The sequence below is a fragment of the Plectropomus leopardus genome, chromosome 22, assembly GCF_026936395.1.
Source record: "Plectropomus leopardus strain MGB_pleo_1.0 chromosome 22, ASM2693639v1, whole genome shotgun sequence".
NCBI lineage: Eukaryota > Metazoa > Chordata > Actinopteri > Perciformes > Serranidae > Plectropomus > Plectropomus leopardus.
Window position 1 is genome coordinate 19,912,355 of NC_142197.1, and position 15,972 is coordinate 19,928,326.

At 40.5% G+C, this 15,972-nt stretch overlaps 1 long non-coding RNA gene across 1 annotated transcript; it reads left to right on the top strand.

The window, feature by feature from the left end:
* Positions 1-836: 836 nt before the first annotated feature.
* LOC148185907 (uncharacterized) lies at positions 837-11,123 on the top strand. The gene is made up of 3 exons (XR_015775526.1): positions 837-889; positions 8,101-8,202; positions 10,410-11,123. It is a non-coding gene; the product is annotated as an uncharacterized LOC148185907 (long non-coding RNA).
* The last annotated feature ends 4,849 nt before the right edge of the window (positions 11,124-15,972 follow it).

The window sequence follows — 15,972 nt, forward strand, 5'->3', positions numbered from 1 at the left end:
GATGTCCACCGTTTTGCTGTTTTGGTGAAAAGACGAACATAAAATCAACAGAAATTGTAGCCCACTTATTACCCACCCGCCAGGAGGACTGAAGAACACCACTGAGCAAGAAAGGAGGCTTATGTAACCGGTGGTTACTGCACCAAGTGTGACCGGCGTGTCTGACTCTGCGTTGTGTTGAAGAAAAGACTCATACGTCGATCTTTTTGGAGGCAGTCTCCATTTATTCTTACATGGCTCCTGACGAAACAGCGCAAAACACACAAATCCTCCGGTCAATCACCACAAAACACGCCCCTCTCCCACGGAGATCGGTAACAAGAGGGCACGACACACAAATTATAGATTAAATAATTAAAAAAAAGAACATAACATACCTGACGAAACAGCGCAAAACACACAAATCCTCCGGTCAATCACCACAAAACACGCCCCTACACGAATCAAACAACACAAACATATGTTTCAGTGCAAAGTAAGTGTCTCGCAATGTGTTCAAGCTAGCCAGTGAACTTGAAAATGTAATTAGCACATGTTAAGGAAGACATTTCCTCGGACTGCGGATTCGCTTACCTCTCCCACGGAGATCGGTAACAAGAGGGAAGCGAATTGGCGCGAAAACGCTACTTGTAAAGGCGGCGTTACACCATAATGTGCCCGTAGGGGTACAACCTGGAACAAAGGTTCCACTTACCGACCCGGAAGATTAAATGGTCAGGTATTAACTAAAACCAAACATAAATAAAACAAACTTACACATACACAGTTTTTGTGTAATTATGGCAATAATACATTTAGAATACACACATTGCTAGTGTATGACTGACCCTGTTACACTTACAATTGCATTTATGCTTCAAAAATCCTCAAAGTCCTGCTGACCAAAAATGTAAGTATTTGCTAAGCTTATTTTTTTCCAATAGCACTCTTTTTCTGCAATGTAAAATGTTACAGGCTTATGCTAATAGCGTTAGCATGTTGAATATGTGGGGAAAACGTTATAGGTGTGGGTGAACTTTTTGAGGTGAACTTCGTGAGTTGTAAAGGAGCCGACATTTGTAACTTAACGTTTGCTAAATGTTGCTGTTGTTCCTGCCTTCACGTGAGTAGAGGAAAACTGCGCTGCTAGGCTAATTTCTGCAACGTAAAGTGTCATAGATGTATGTCAATAACGTTAGCATGTTGTAGGAGTGAGATATTTGAGAGAAATGTGTCTACTACATAAGACAATTGTTTTGTCTGTGTGCTACTGTGCAACTTTGTGAGTTGTAATTCAGCTTAAACTCTAAACGTTATCCTAAATGTTGCTGTTGTTACTGTCTTCATATGTGCAGAGGAAAACTCTGCTAGCCGCTAGGCTAATGTACATAACCTAAAGTGGCCTAATGTAGACCTATGCTAATAATGTTAGCATGTTGTTGGAGTGATATAGGTGAGGAAAATATGCCGTAAGTATACAAGACATTTTTTTTTTTTGTTGGTGAAGTTTGTGAGTTATAATGGAGCTTCAATACTGGAGCTTCTTCTTTGTTAAATGTTACTGTAGTTGGAAAACTAAGCTAATTTGTGCGATATAAAATGTCATAGACATTAGCATGTTTTAGGCAATATGTTGGGGAATAGTTTCCAGTATATGACAATTGTTCTGTCTGTGAACGTTGTGAATTTTAATGGAGCTTAAATTCTAAATGTTACCTTTGTTCAATGTTGCTGTTGTTGGAAATCACTACCAGCCGCAAGGGTAAGTTATGCAATATAAAATGTCATTGATGTACGATAATGACGTTTGCATGTTGTAGGCAATGTTTGGGGGAGTAGTTTCTTGTTAAAGACAACTGTTTTGTCAGTGAACCTTGTGAGTTGTAGTGTAGTTGGATTTTGTTTAAGAGCTATTGTAGCTATAAGCCACTTTTTATGAGTCTTAGGTATGTTAGCAGAATCAGTCAAACTTTACTGCACTTTATAGAAGCTCAATACAGCAGCATAAAAAACCCAACCACCAGCTAACATTTTGGAGATGTGAGTGCAGGGCGATGCAGACAAACATCACACAAAAATGCTCACAATAGCACAGGCCACTTGCTTGAGCCTACGCACAGCAACAGACCAACCTTAACTCTCAGAACAAAGACCACGAGCGTGTTTCAAGCAAACTATTACTTGAACTTCCTGACATGGACTAGATCTCAGTATATCTCAGTACAATAGTAAGAGGCCAAATGGCTTACATCCTGCCCTTCTGAATTAGATCCTGGCATCATTCATTTCATCTCCAACACTGACCAATTAGGTCAATTTATGATCCGTCCCCTTGCGGGATTGGGTGGTAAATATCTCCAGTCTCACAGTTTATTGATTAAGAGTGCCTACTCTCTCTCTCACTCTCTCTCACTGTCTCTTTCTTCCTCTCTCCACCCCTTCTGACCTGACGATGCGTGTCGGCTCCCTAGAAGACCCTCGCCCCCAGGCTGCAAAATTGCCTGCTAAATAGTCCGAGGCAATGGCAACGCTAATTGAGATCATCATTATTATAATTGCGAGCCCTGAAAAGCGCGTCTTAAATAATTTGCATTGCTCTCAAGTTGATATTGGACGCAGTGCAAAAATAATTGCATAGCTCGGAGGCATGATGCTCGGTTCGGTGGTGGGCGAGGGGACTCCTGCGCCCGCTCCTCCGCCCCACCCAGCTCCAGTAACAGCCAAGTCGGTGCTGAGTTGGGTGCCACAGGGCGTTGTGCTCCATGTCAGATGCCTTCAGAGGAGTCACGTGTTTGACATGTCAGGCAGTGGAGCTTTTGGTACATTTTCTGGTGTAGGTAGGTCATGTTTTTTGCCCACTTTTATGCAAAAAATGCTCCCTTGTTGAGATCTCAGTCAGCAAATTTTCACTCAAATCTGGAGACTTTCAGATAAAACAAAAACCCCACGAGATCAGGCTTCTTTAAAGCATGTCCCAGTGTTGTATTTTCCACTGGTCACTTTGTTTTAAACCCGAATCCACCTGCCCTGTCGCCACACGACTGATTTTTCCACTGTGTTGAAGGAGCTGCTGAGATAGACAAAAAAAAAACTGTGTAACCCCGATACATAAAACTTCACTCATCATTACATCAGAGGGACCTGACGTAGAGGTACTTTTCACTTTGTGTGGATGTGATGTGCAGGCATAATGTATGCAAGAGAAATGCCGATTTCTCCAACTGAAACAAGGGATTAACCCAACAAAATGGTGAGAAACTGCTGATATTCATGAATTCTTGCCTGTGGCATTATCTGCCACACACACACACACACACACACACACACACACACACCCTGTCTCTCTCTCTCACACACACACAAGCACAGAAAGACTTGACAATAAGACTAATGAATATCATATGGTGACATGATGTAGCTCATTATTTGTTTTCTTTATGCTTTAACAACAACAACAACAACCCTTCAAGGCTGCCGTCGCCCGTGAAAACGAACACATCAAACAAGAACGAAGGGGTGGAATCAGATTAGCTAAATCCTCTTAGAAACAACACTCCCCTCAAACACACTCTCTGCCTTTATCACCCCGTGTTTCCCTTCATCATATCTCTGCCTTGTACTCTCTTCTCTTACATGTTGATAAATCGAGCTGTTTGAGGTGGATAGCGTGCAGGTGGCTGGAGAGGTTATGCTGAAAAGAATTTTAAAAAATCCCAACTATCATCTTTAATCCATGGTAATCACCTCTGGCCTTAATCACCAATTCATAATGGAATTTCTAATGGAATGATTTCAATTACCTACCACCACCGGCACCACAGAGTTCTGCAATTAAATTAGGACAATGCAATTGTACGTCTTTGTCTCAAATCTCAATATGTTTGTGTTTAAGGACGCTGGTGCTCTTTTTTTGTTTGTGCAACTTCTGGAGGAGAAGTTTTGTCTTGTGAAAAAGATTTTTTTTTTTTAAGAAAAGGAAAACCTTGGGAGTTGATCATGTGGGGGTTGGGGCATAGTAAAGAAAAAAAAAGAATATCTAGCATTAGTGAGGAATGGTGGGTTAAATCACTTACTGAAGATTTTTAATGACATTTCAGTGTTCCTCGTATAATTACTCTTCATCCGAGATGGGCCGTAATGCTGTTGGACAGTCGCGGTTCAGGCTCGCTAGCTCGCTTCATTAGCGTGTCATTCCTATTTCACATCAGAGGCTTTAATTGTAATGCTGAATATGCACAGCTCTCCACAGAAGCCTAATCAAAGTGGATCCACTTGTATTATTAATATCAGAAATCAGCCCGCTTGCTATTTTTTTATAAATAAAAGAATACAGACGCATAAATCAGCTGTCATTTATTAGCATGGCCCTGGCATATCCGCCAGACATGCAAGAAGAGCAACCCCACCCCATCTCCGTTCCTCCCCTGCATCACTCATCAAGATTTAAAAAGAATAAAAGACAGAGAGGAGAAAAGAAAAAAAAAAGCCTGCATTAAATATACATGCTAATTCTGCCGTGAAGTAATCAGATTACAGGTGACACAGAGTGCAAAAAATTTGGATGGCTGGCAAAGACGAATAGACGGAGAGGTTCACGGGGAGAAAAGATGGTTGGACAAATACAAAGAAAAGGTGCAGAGAGGAAAGAAAAAGGGAGGATTAAGGATTTACATTCAAAAGCAAATACCACGAGAGAAAGAGACGACAGTGCAGCAGAAACAGTGTCTTTGAGGAGGGGCTGGTGAGGACTGAGCCGTGGCCCTGCACAGGTTGTGCTGACCAACTCTAAAAACCAGCTGTGTTTTGAATTCCTGTGGCAGTGGGAGTCAAAGTGCTACGAACCGCTAATCCACATCAGTGGAGGGCTTTGGTGCTGATGCAGATGGCACACAAAACTGCAACTGAATACCTGCTCTGAAAAGAGATACTGAAGCTTTGGAAAATTAACCTTCAATTTGTGGAGGAATAAAAGAGGATTTCTTTGATGTGTAAGGATTTTTTTAATATGGCAGAATGCACGGGTGTGCATAGTGTTGGTGGCTTATTTGTTTTTAGCATTAAGATGAATTGCAGTGGTGTTCATTTAAAGATCAGATACAATCAGGGGCAAGAAAAGACTTTGCATTTTTGTTTCCTTCACCTTGAAAGGGAGAGTAAACAAAGTTCTGGTGCAATAATGGAAAGACACCCGAGGTGGTGGAAGTGTTCAGATCTATCACAAGTCTAAAAAAAAAAACTTAGTCCATGGTTTCCAACCTAGGGATCAGGCCCCCCTCAATGGGTCAAAAGATAAATCTGGGGGTTGTGATATGACTGAATGGCAGTGGCGGATCTTCCTACAAGTGACATAGGTGGCTGCCTCCCAAGGGGGCTGCCAAAATTGATCCATGAAAAAAAAATTGAAAATATGGGAAAAATTATAAGATGTAATGCTGATGGTCTGTCAGTGAGCGATCATCACAATTCCAACATGCTAGAGCAGTGGTTCCCAACTGGTGGGTCGTGGCCCTAAAGTGGGCTGCAGGTCCATTCTAAATGAATGCAAGTGAGCTGTGAATTTGTCCAGACCCCAAATTTGCTAGGACCAAGTCTTGAAAAAGAAAAAAAAAAAAAGTGGAATAAAACGTATAGTATTTCCATCTAAAATGCAGTGTGATAAAAGTATAAAGTAACATAACATACCCTCACACCCTAACATTACCTCACTCCCCTACAACTCCTTTCTACTATTGGAAGAAATGTACTTTCTGTCATTGCACAGCTATGACAGGTGACTTCGTACAAGCTTAATACACACCGGGACATTATCTCACAAGCTGTAGTTGTGACGTAAAAAAGACAAAACCATCACGAACAAAATCCAAATGTGCATTAAAATAATCTGTTTACATTATAATATAAAATGCTTCCTTTTGCCAGTATAAGCCAGAAGCCGACAACAAAAGTACGTGCTGGAAGACAACATTGTCACATTTAATGTCAGGATACAAGAAAAGTTATGACAGCTTCAGGTGGAGGAGACAGACATGAATTATTAATTAGACATTAATGGTGAGACAGACATTAATTAGACATTAATGTGGAGACTCCTCGTACCGAGTGTCTCCCAGTCACATCCTCCCGTGCCTATCTATAGCTCGGCCCACACCCCTCCACCCACTGCATGTTCTCTGTCATCCGTGTACATAGAGAGGCAGATGTGAACTACACTGCTGTACAGGCTTGTAGGGCTGAGGGTTAACATTTTTAATCATGTTTGAGCAAGGTGCATTTTGGTATCATGAGTAAATCAAACATTGCTTGAATACTTAAAACACTTGAAGTTCTTTGCACATCCTGCTTGTCTTTCCGTAAATGCTCCTTTGATATTAATCTTAAACATTAATCTGTTTTCTAGATTTTGCTCTGTGCTGAAGGCCATTGTAGTTGCCCAAAAACTCAGTGTCAACATGTAAGGAGGGACTCGGCCACTGCTTTGAGAGGAAGTTTACATCTGTGTAAACTGTGCATACACTGTCTGATGAAAAGGTTCTATAAACAGAGAGAAATAGAAAAGAGAAGAAAAAGTACTGTAAGGAGAAACTAAATTACTTTCCAGTGTACTGTACATGCTATAATCCTGAGAGAAGGCAGGCGGGGAAATGATGGTGGCAGCGGGGGGCAGTGTTCAAGTACAGGTCAGCTCCATTACCTGGGTCCAGCATGTCTCCCTCACATCCTGAACATACATATATAACCCCAGTTTGATGATATTCTCTCCCAATCTCGCTAGTTTCCATTCCAAACCTCTTTGATCTGTGATTTGCATTTTAGTGCCCACAGGGTGAAAGTTATTTGGATGAGATTTTTTTTTCTCTCTCGCTCACTGCCTTCTTTTCTGCATCTTCTCACTCACCCATTCAGCGTACCTGGGGCTTGTAAACTCATACCTCCCTCCTCCCTCCCCTTCCTCCCTGACTCCCTCTTTCCCCAGCTCCCTCCATCCCTACTTCCCCCCACTGCCGCGATGCTCAGGATCTCCTTTTAATATCAGCTATCCCCCAGAACGAAACAAACAAATTAGCTGACGGGAGGAGCGGATTTCATTCTCGGTTCCTCACCTGTGTGTGATCCTTTGGGTGAGGGCCGGCCCCTGAACAAGCGTGCCACACTGTAGGAGAATGGCTTCAGATGAGGTAGACCTCAGCAGTGGTGGAAAGGAGCTAAGTACATTACTTAAAGAGCAGGCAAGATTTTAAAGTACTTTTAATGTTCTTTTTATCCATAATTAATGTTACTTTAAACTTTTACTACACTGTTTTTCTAATGGAAATATTCCTTTTTTTTCTTCACTGTTTGTATTTTACAACTAAAGGCTAAAGGGGACCTATTGTGCTTTTCCTTAAATACTGCTATATACTGTGTGTACAAGTGGCCAGAATTTCAGATAATGAGGTAGATAAATGTATGCAGGCGGTTGTAAAAGAATTCTCATTCTGAATACTAGGGGTCAACCGATGTTGGTTTTTCAGGGCCAATACAGGCACTGATTATTAGTAGTTATTGAGAAAGATAACCAATATTAATTTACAATAAAAATAATAATCTTCCTGTCAGTTTTTAGAATTTGGAATATAACGAATTCCAACACAAAACTTTGTTTAAATGCCTTCAGCAGCTGAGGAGTCATATACATCAAGTTCCCTGCGACTTTTTTGTATTAAGTCAAAGAAAATTTAGAAAATTTAAATAAAAAATGCATAAATATAAATAGCTCCCTGAGGTTCTACAAAGAAAAACTTCCTCCCATGCTCTAAGATTCTTTGTACTTTTTAATTTATTAATCTTATCAGCGATCATTCAAATATAATACAGATACAGATAATCAGCAAAATGCCAAATATCGGCCCCAATAATCAGCCAGGATGATCATTTGTTGACCCCTACTGAATATCAGTTTCCAATGTTTTCTTTTTTTTCTAGGGTCATATGCTCCATGCACACTACTGCAAGTGTTTACATTATGTAGCCTACACTGCTACGTGAAGCTATATGCATGTGTATATATATATATATATATATATATATATATATATATATATATTAACATGTAAACCTGGTTGCTGATTTCCTTATTCTCAGCTACAGTCATTCCTGCAACGATGGCCCGGAGATGAAGGGACCTGGAAACGCTGACCAATCAGAGCAGACTGGGCTTTTTTGGGAGGGGAGTGTTCCAGCACAGTAAGTATGTGAAAAATAAATTGGTTTTTGACCATAAAAGCATGTAAACATGTATTTAGAGTTTCTATTTAAACAAATGAATCTGAAAATGAGCATAATAGGTCCCCTCTAAGAGGTCAGTTAAAGAAAAAGTTTGACATATTAAGAAATCGCTTATTTGCTTTCTTGCTAAGAGTTTTTTTGTTACTTTTGGACAGAGCCAGGCTAACTTTTCCCCCTCTGTTTCCAGTCTGTATACTAGGCTAAGCTTAGTTAACCAGCTACTGTCTGCAGCTTTCTATTTGGTGTACAAAGACAAAAGTGGTAGCCTATCATGTTTCTCATCTAAGTCCCAGCACGAAAGCGTTTAAGTGCATTTTCCAAAAGAGTACTTTAACTTTTGGCACTCTAAGTAATTTTTGTTGGTAAAGATTCTGTACTTTTACATGAATATGTTTCATCTCAGCACTGCTGTTACAATTATGTGCCCTTGTTTTCATTTTTTTTTCATTTATTAGTCCCTAGTATTATTTTGATAGTATTTCATTTCAGATACCTTACTTCCTGCCTTTTCGTTGTTTCTTGCCTGATTACATTCCCCACCCTGATTAGTTTCACCTGTGACTTAAAACTCTGCCTCCCTCGTGTATTTAGTCTGTCTCCTCTCCATCGTCTCTGCCAGTTCAACTTAGCTGTTTGTAGTAAGTGTTCAAGCAGTTTTCCTAGTGTCATTCAACCGTGACTTTTTTGGACTAAACTTTGATTTCTCCAAGTTAAAACTTACTTCATAGTATTTGTTGTTTTTGCCTGTACTTCTTGGTAAAGTATAAGTATAAGTATATATTTGAATACAGGATTTTTACTTAACATTAATGATTTCAACAAAATGCTTCTTCCTTTTATGACACATTGGACACCACAGCAACAAAACCAGACTGCAGATATGCAAAAAAGCAAGCAGTGACGTAGAATAGCTATTTTTTGTAGTGAAGTGCTGCCAAAAATGTAATTCATCCTCACAACACATCCTTTGGCTCAAATAAACACATCTGTGGACAAGCATCTTCATCGCCCCCTACACCAGACATCTGTCACAGCAAGTCTCGCTCGCCGCCCATTTGATGTTTTTAAACAATTTATATTTGTTATCATATCAAAGAGGAGGCGTGCGGCTATCAAACACGCGAGGTGCACGCTCTCCACTCTGAGCCGAGGGGCCCTCTCAGCCAGCCAAGCTGCATTCCTTATTCTATTTTATCTCTCTTGGTTTTTGACTAATGTCAGTAACAGCTACCGGTAATAAAATGCTTGTTAGAGTTTGTGCCGTTGCCTTGGAGCGTTGGCTTTGATACATTGTCAGGCCATTTGCCAGTGTTTCCTGATTACCTCGCCACCGACTGCATGTTTATTGATTGGGAGTTAATAAAGCGAAAGGGGGGGCACCTTCGCTTATTTCGCCCTCCGCTCACTTTGCAAAAGGTGAGGCTTCCCTTTGATGTGGAAGCGATACATTGTCAGGCGACGTGTTGTAATGTCAGCTTCGCTCCTAGCCACCTTTTTGCATTGTGTGTGCAGTACAGTGGTTTTGTTGGGAATGAACTGAAAAGAAAAAAAAACAAATGGTGCCAATTACTTGCATTACCTGCAGGCAGTCTGACTTTATATTGCTGTCTGTAGTGCTGACATCTGATTCTACGTTGTATCTTTGCATCTGTCTTATTGTGTTAGTGCTTTTATGTTTTTACGTGTCACCATGAGCCTGTCATCTTTGGATCTGTTTATCTGCCGGCTCCTATATCCCCCCTCCCCGTCTTTCTATACTGTCTGTCCCCATGACAGTGAATATGGTGATTCCATCCCTTACCACTTGATTGTCTTTTGTCTCTGTCCTCTCTAGCTTCTCCCACTACTGTTTACCCACTCCTTCCCCAGACACAGGCTGTCTCGCATGATTTTCTGTCTTCTCCCTCTGCCTGTCTTGTATCCCCCGCACCAACACCACCTCCGATCTCCACTGAGCCAGCAGTCGTGTCAAATCAAAATAACATCTTTAAAAATTCAGTCAACATTACCCCTACAAACAGCAAGGGCCTCCTTCTTGGCTATTCATGTATTCAGGTGTACATTGTATCATGGTGGAGATGCATTCAGAAGCCTCCGACATGGCACTTTCCATCAAAATTTGATGTATTCATTCATAGTCACTAGTAAACTCTGTTTGTTTGCAGATAACCGGCATGTTTACCAGAGACAGGAGAGCAGACGTGCACATGCAGATCGGTTTCTTATCGGACAAGTGGTGGCCCTGCATCTGCCGGCCCTGTAACCCCTGCAAGGTCCCCTGTGGAACATGAGCCTGCCGAATATGTCAAGGTCGCCTTTCAGATCTTACCACCTCCTTCTCTCTGTCTATCTTGCTTGTATTTTTGTGTGCTTAGCTGCAACAAACACCATATGTGCTCAGCCTGAGATCCTCCCCTCCCCTTCGTTCCCTCTTTCTCTTCCTCTTTCCTGTCTATTTACATTTTTTGTTTAGTGTCACATTCTTGGGGTCAAACCAAAGCGCCGTAGCCTCAGGCTGGCTCCCAGGCTTGTGTATCATTGTGTTTGCTGATCATTTTCACTGCCTATCATAGCCCAGCACTTTTCTTGCCTTATTTTTTTATTTTTTTTTTATTCGTTGTGATAAAATTTTACAGGCAGCTTGATCTGGAATAATATGTAAAAAAAAAGGTACCCTTCATCCCGCCGTTCTCCGTTTCCTCCTCTATTTCCTCCACTTCCTGGACTTTCTCCCTCTCCCCACTCTCTCAAATTCCACCGCTCTCTTCCTCTTGGATCCGTCCCAAAATCTCATCGTGTCAAAATGCATTACGAACATCAAAACATTTCTGTTTACAACATCGCAGTCGTGTCAATTAAATCTGATAAATTATTCAAACATTTACCCCCCACCCACCACCCACCACCACCATGCCTGGGGAATTTTTAATCAAGCTTCCTATTTGCTTTAAATTAGCACTGTCAAGTGTGCATTTGTGTAAAATCCCTGGTATCATTAAAGATTTATCAATTGGAAATCTGTTTGGGTTGATTTTACTGTTAATTGGCTAGGAGGCGTGCTGCGGCTTTACACGCGTCTGCAACAAGTACCTCCGAGTTTGGTGGTAGAGCTGCGGAGAACAAAGATCAGCATCCTCGCATAGAGTTGCATTATCTAGATCTGCAATGCAAGTTAGAGCAAAGCTTTGATATACAGAGATTGACCTTCCAGCTGCATAATCATCAGCAGCTGAGACAATATTTAACGTAGACGAAATGTAATACTTCCTACTCAAGGTCCACGTCCCTCTGTTTGTAGTTAAAGGAACACTTGCACACTATGTTACTTGATATAAACACATGCTAATTGGATGTTTCTAAGACTGTTTTTGCAATGTATCCCTGATGAAAATTAAAATGAATACTCATGCAGTGCATTCAGAAAGCATTCAGACCCCTTTACTTCTTTTTCACACTTTGTCACATTGCAGCAGTATGATGAAATTGTTTAAATTCATTTTCCCCTCATTAACCTTAACTCAGTGCTCCTCAATGACAAAGCAAGAACAGGATTTTAGACTCTTTTTTTTCACATTAATCCTTTGAAACCTAGCTCATCCTCACTTTTCTTGGGGTTAGGTGGGGGAACGGAGGCCCCATATATGCAAAAGGGTTAGGGTAAGTTCAGATGCCTTTTACAAGTATTAAAACCTTTGAACCTTGAGAAGACTGATTCGATTTCTTTCAAAAACATGGAGGAAAAGCTATTGAGCCACTTTGCAAGAAATGTCCGGCAATTTGGAAGATATTAAAATTATTATTTCTAAAATCTAGGGAAAATGTCTAAAAAAAACTACATCTATAATTGTCATTATTGTATTTTTAAAATATTTTATCGAAGTATTATAATCTTATAAGCATTTTTCAGGTTATTTCCTTTTTTTCTTTTTAATTTTCCATTTTTTGTTTGTTTGTTGGCTAGTTTTCAGGTAATTTTTGTACCCTTTTACTCATTTCTTGCTCATTTTTTGGGTAATTTCTTCTTAAGTTGCTCATTGCCCTCTTTCTATGTGTTTTTTTAAGAAATATAGACAATTTACCCAAGTTTCAAAGGGTTAAATAGAAAGGAAAAAGTAGAATTACATCCTCACGGTTGTGTGCCTAGGTGAACCGGTCGGTTGCCGTTACAATTTACATCAATGTATGTGAAAACATGGATGCTTCACACACATTTTCCCCTTGGCAGCATAGACAATCAGTACAGTTTCAAGGTGGACACCCAAGATTAGTTACCAATTCAGGATCGACCAAATGCCTGCCCTTCTGTTCCTGAGATATGGTGTTGAGTAACGGCCACAAATGTAATTTATGATTTAACATTTCTGATGTAACAATGAAGTTGACCTTTGACTTATTAGACATTTGTGTGTAATCTTGTTATTATTAGTGTATGAATTCTTGAGTTATGAGAAATGAAGCCTGGTCCAAGGTACTCAGAATCTCAGACTTAACCGAAGGTTGATCTTTCAACAGGACACAGCCGAGACAATGCAGTGTCCTTGAGCCTGATTTGAGCCCAATCAAACATCTCTGGAGATTTCTGAAAATGTCCGTCTACCAGTGGTCCCATCCAACCTGACAGAGTTTGAGAGGATCTTCAGGAAGCACTGGCAGTAAATCCCCAAATCCAGGTATGTAAAGGCTTTCACATTATACCCAAGATTCCAGGCTTGTACCATTGGGTCTCTACCTGCAGTTTCTTCCTGCCTCAACTTTATTTTAAAAATAAAAGCTTAAAAACTTTTTTTAAAAAAAAACTTAAATAAGACATATTGAACTAAGTAGACTAAATGGTGTGGATATCAAAGTCAGTGGAATATGCCAGGTCTTTAAAAAAAAATAAAATTTGTAAAAATATTCTAAAGTCCTGTTTTTGCATCGTCATTAGAGGGTATGAAGTGTAGACTGATGGAAAAAAAAAAAGATTCTAGCTGAAGTCATAGTAGGTCTTTGGTATTTTATTTACAGACAGTTACACAGTTACATAAAAGTTTTCCCATTGGTCAATTTGAAGCTCAGTGTAAAGTTACATATACAACCAGTGTTTGTCACTCCTGCTAGCAGTGCTGCAGGCCTGCAGCTCCAACTCTTTCACAGAGCCGCCTCTGCTCAGCCAAAGCAACTTTAACATGCCTCGCATTGTTGAATGTCTGGCTTGTAAAGGGTAAACTTAACAGCAAGTTATAAAACATACTATAACTGTATTTTTTTTTCTTGCTTGATAAAATTTCCACAACTAAAATGTAAGTCTGGAGGCTCACAGTTGAAGAATTTTTTGTCAAAATACTTATTATCTGACTTTGATGCAAATAGTATGTTAGTCTGGAATCAAATCCAACAGATAATATGTCCATGGTAAACCAAAATTTGGTTAACTGCTTTGATTTATTTACCTACTAAAATTCGAATCACACAGTATGTAAAGTACAATTTTTAAAATTTATGTTTTGAGAGAGTTAAACCAGCTTGAACCAAGAGCAAAACTAAAGCTAAATCATCCAAAGCAGCCTGATCCAAGTAACATTTAAGAATAAATCAGCTGGTATAATAGAATAGTAAGCCAGGCCAGATGGCAACCACATGTCTGTCTGAGGTCTCCTGGAGGTTAGACTGAGGTCAAAGAGCAGCCTGTGATCCTCACGCAACCCCTCTCCCTCCTATTGCTCAGTTTCTTTCAATCCCGTTTTGTCTTTGCTTTATGTCGCTGGCACACTTTGCCCTCTTTCTTCCTCTCTTCACATAAAAGTTAAATATCCCTCAGCAACAGATAAGAGGAAATGGCAGCACAGCAAGGGTTTTACGTTCTATTGTCCTCTTTACGTTTGGGTGCAATTTTTTTCCACTGTTTTTGGGCATGTTTGAAGCATTTTTGAAGCTCTATCAGAGATGACATGTTTTGTGCATATTTTCAAACACGTTCCTTTTGTAATGCAAATGGCCGTGACTGTGTCAATAAGTAGAAAGGCAGACACATGCTGAATGGATAGCCTGAAACTTTGGCGCTGCAGAGTTTTGACTGCTGTGAAGGATTGTAATGTTAACTGCTTGTGATGGGGGGTTGTTTTAGGGCTTCACTGATTCGACTCAACTGCGCTCACACATGATTTACAAATAGGCACACACACACACGCACATCTTGTGGGTTCTCACGTTTGTGCTCCAGTGCCCCCAACACACACACATACACACATGGTGCTTCCAGGCCTCCCCACAGCCCAAAGAACCTGCAGCACATCTGTCTGCACTGCATCTCCTCCCTCCTCCTCCTCCTGCTCTGCTCCTCTAACCGTGGCCAGGTGTTTGCCCACAGCCACACAGCTCTTCATCTCCAGGCCGCCAGACCGACGCTGATGTAATTGCTCTCTCCGCTGATCCATGAAAACAGAGAGAAAGGCGAGGGAGAAAAAAGGGGGGAAAGTAGCAAAAAGACAGAGAGAGACGGTCTGTGTTGTAAAGTCAGGACTGGGATTATGTGACAGAGAGGTGTGGGTGGCGAGGAAGGGTGTGTGTGTGTGACTATTTTATAGAGGGTGGAGTGTGAGGCTCTGTGTGTGTGTTTACGAGAAGGTCGGGGAAAAGTTAGGTGAAGTTGTCATGCTTTTTTGTGTGTGTGTGTGTGTGTGTGTGTGTGTGTGTGTGTTTCCAGGTGTGTATGAAGCCATCTGCACGCATGACCTCTCCCAAGTGAGACAAAGCAGCTCCACAGTGGGACTATGGCGTGCTTTTAGTGGTTGTGTTGTGAGGGCAATTTCAATTAATGTATTCATGATATTTATATATTTAAATATATTTATAAGGGGTTAAACCCACAGGGGGAGGTGGCTTTCCATTTTCCTAATGACATGCAAATGGGGTGTAATGTTTTGTTCTGTCTCAAGCCCATTCCAGAGAGTTCTGTGGTGTTATGGGAATTATACCAGTCTGTATATGTGTCCTAAAGAATGGTCAACACATCACTGACGGCAAGGCAAAGTTTGAGCATTTGAATTGAAATGTTTTTTAATTTACATTTTATCCAGCGCTCTCATCCAGTTACATTTAAAATGCACGTAACCAGAGCTTTAATCATCTGCATCACATGCACAGTAATCAAGAATTACAAGAGCGTCCTGGCAACACATCTAACAAATTATTAATGCGTCTTTGAATTGATCGTATATCATAGAAAAGCTCCAAGGCTCAATATGATTCACTTCATCAAATTGATATAAATACTAATATTAAGTGATAACAACATATTCAAATTCCACTCTCTTAGTTATCCAATATTGCACACAGGTATGTTAATGATGCCACAATTGGCACGCTGCATGATTTAAATGGTCCAATTTTCCGCTCAGCGATAGAACTAATTCATCAAGCATATCCTATTTGTTCCGTCATGAAACAAACAACAACATTAATTTAATAGTCAGAGATTGCAACACTTAGCAAGAGATCCCCTGGAGTTTTGAATGAAGTGTTAGATTAGATTAATGTTTCCTCCCTATGTGGCTAACCTGCGGCACGGTGATGAGACGATACTATATCAAATTAGAGAATCAGAGGGAAAAAAGCCTCCTGCTGTTAAAGATCTAATTATTGCAAACACAATAAACAGCTTGATTGTTTTTAATGCCTGCTACTGTACTCCCCCCACCCCCAACACACACAGTCCGAGCGCTTCACTTAAAACATGTGTCACTTTGT